Consider the following 3,264-nt stretch of genomic DNA (forward strand, 5'->3'; position numbering starts at 1 on the left):
GTTTATCATGCAACGTTGGAAAGTGGCAGGGACATTACAAAGAACAAAAAACATTCTACGGTAAGCAAAGGTACCATAGGGACATGTAAATGTGGTCTTCTCTTGGTCATCCGGGTGAATGGGTATTTGAAAGAACCCGGAATAACCATTTAGATAGCAAAAATACTTGTGACATGCCAACCGCTCCAACATTTGGTCAATAAAAGGCAATGGGTAGCGGTCTTTCTTGGTGTCTAGATTTAGCCTCCTATAGTCAATACACATACTCTAACCCGTCACAATTCTAGTTGTAATTAGTTCATTTTTATCATTTTTGACTACGGTGGTTCCTCCTTTTTTAGGAATCACTTGGACTGGACTCACCCATATAGAATCGGAAATTGCATAAATAATTCTCGCATCCAACAAGTTAAGCACTTGGACACATGTTTTATGATCTTCCTCAAGATTGATTCTATTCATGCAAAATTCGGGGCCTATGCCCTTTAAATTATCAAGTTTATATCCAATGGATTTCTTGTGAGACCCCAAGACATGAAGCAATTTAGACAATTGACTCTCACTCAATTTAGCACTAACAAGAACACATCTCCTCATCATCTAGAAAAGCATACTTCAAATTGGAGGGGAGGGGCTTAAGTTCGGGTTTTGTACCTCAAGGTCTTGAGGTGTAGCAACCAAACCTATAAAGTGTGAGCTTTCCTCCAATGATAGCTCTTCTCCATCCAATTCATGTTCCAAAGCTTCTATCTCCTTATTTCTAATATCATCATCACCTGCAAAAGATTCCAATAGCAAGAGTGCCTTCAAGGGATCTTTAGATAAAGATCGAGGTGTAGAGTCTTCTATGACAATGACAACAACATCCAAAATGTCAATAGAATAACAAGACTCTTCTATCATGGGACTCTTCATGGCACTATTCAAATTATATGTGACCTTATCGTCACCCACTTCCAATGTAATTTTACCATTCTTGACATTAATTACCGCACCTGCGGTATGTAAAAAAGGGTCTTCCCAAAATAATTGGGATTTGGACATCTTCGGCCATGTTAAGAACAATAAAATCAACCGAAAAAAAAAAACTTACCAACCTTCACGGAAACATCCTCCAAAACTCCCAAAGGGCGTTTTATAGAACAATTCGCCATTTGCAACATGACACTAGTACATTTTAAGACTCCCATATTAAGCTTAGCACAAATAGAGTAAGGTATTACACTCACACTAGCACCTAAATCACATAAAACTTTATCAATTTGATAGGTGTCAATTGTGCACGGAATGGAAAAACTTTCGGGATCTTTTAACTTAGGAGGGGACTTGTTTTGCAAAAGAGCACTCACCTCGGCGGTGAGGGATATTGTTTCAACTTTATCAAAAGTTCTTTTCTTAGTTAAAATGTCTTTCATGAACTTAGTATAATATGAAATTTGAGTGATTAATTCGGTAAAAGGAACGGTTACCTAGAGATTCTTCACAACTTCCATGAACTTACCGAATTGAGAATTCTTCTGATGCTTCGCCAATCTATGAGAAAATGGCCCTTTGACTTTTTCCGGCATTTTTGCTTCAACATCCTTCTATGGAGAAGCATCCTCCACATCTTTGACTTCTTCAAACACAAGTGGATCATCCACCCTCTTTGGAATATCTTCACTTTCCTTACCATTAGGAGAAATATCCAACTCAACAAGTACCTCCTCATCTTCCTTGGGCATGGGTGGTCCATCATATTTCGTACCACTTCTTAAGGAGATAGCATTAAGGGTAGCATGTGGTTTCTCACCTTGAGGTGGTAATTGACCCATTTTCCTTAAAGAGCTAGATGAGGCTAGTTAAGCCATTTGTTGCTCCAACATCTTGATTGCGGCTTTGTGAGATTGATCACTCTTTTGGATTTGAGCCAACAATTACTTTTGCATTTGAACCATCATAGCCTCAAGTTTACCTCCTCCCTGGTTATTTTGTTGGCCATTTTGTGGTGGACCTTGATTTTGTTGGTAATTTTGTTGAGGTTGTCTTTGTTGGTTTTGATAACCCGGTGGGGGATTATACTTTTGTTGTTGAGGGACATAGGCATTTTGTTGTGGTGGGGGTTGAGGTTGAGGATTAAGCACATTATTACTTCTATAAGACATATTCGGGTGGAATCTTGAATTCGGGTTATATGTATTTGAAAATGTACCCGGTGGATAAGAGCTTTGTCTTAGAGCTTGAAAAGAATTTACCTACTCAATAGTAGCTTGACAATGAGCGGTGTAATGACCCGCACCTCCGCAACCGTCACAAACAATGATTTGACTTGTAGAGGACACGGCATTGACTTGTTGAAGAAAATCCCTAACATCTCGTTCCGCTAATTGTTGTTGGAGTAAGGCAATTTGAGCTAACAAGACGGGATTGTCGGAGGATTCCTCTTTACCTTTGAGTGGCACAATTCGGGAATTGACATATTGTGCGTCATGGATTGCCATGGATTCGATCGTGGCATGAGCAATATCGGTGTCAATTTGATCAAACCGCCCATTGTTGGCGGAATCAAGAATCCTTTAGGACTCGGCACATCCATTGTAGAATGTTATAGCTAGAAACCAATCATCCAACCCATGATGTGGGCATTGTCTTTTCAATTCTTTGTACCTCTCCCAAGCCTCATACAATCTCTGAAGAGCTTGTTGACGGAATACGGTGATTTGGCTTCTCAAGGTTTGAGTTTTCTCTGGTGGAAAAAACTTTTGATAGAACGTAAGAGCCAGTGTAATACTACGAATTTTTTTAAGATAAGTACTCAACTGAGTAGAGCCTACTCGGCCGAGTAGTGCTAAGTGTATGTTCTGTTTATCTTCTGCCGAGGAATACTTGGCCGAGTATGATGAATATTCGACCGAGTAGAGGATACTCGGCCGAGTAAACTCTATACTCGACCGAGTATCCGGTCTGGCGAGTAATATTTCAACGGTTTGATTCGGAAGTAATTAAAATGATATATATTTCGTTAAGCAGTTTCCTAAACATAATTTACAAAACCTAATCATCGTACGACGCTCTAATCACTCTGAATCTCTCCTCTGTGTGTGTGGATAATCGTAGCAATCGCATTCGATCCTTTATTCCTCCTTCGGTAAGTCTTTATCCCCATGTTTGTTGATGATTTTTTATATAGCAATCAAAGTTATGGGACATGGAAATAAGGAATCAAGGAAAAGCAAGATAGCATTATGAGAGGATGTGAGGTAATAGTTATATAGGAATTCAGGA

General features: G+C 39.3%; 1 non-coding gene across 1 annotated transcript; it reads left to right on the plus strand.

Moving 5' to 3' along the window:
- The first annotated feature begins 2,607 nt into the window (after nucleotides 1-2,607).
- Nucleotides 2,608-2,715, plus strand: LOC141615536 (small nucleolar RNA R71). The gene has a single exon (XR_012529953.1). It is a non-coding gene; the product is annotated as a small nucleolar RNA R71 (small nucleolar RNA).
- The last annotated feature ends 549 nt before the right edge of the window (nucleotides 2,716-3,264 follow it).

Source organism: Silene latifolia, chromosome 11 (genome assembly GCF_048544455.1).
Source record: "Silene latifolia isolate original U9 population chromosome 11, ASM4854445v1, whole genome shotgun sequence".
NCBI lineage: Eukaryota > Viridiplantae > Streptophyta > Magnoliopsida > Caryophyllales > Caryophyllaceae > Silene > Silene latifolia.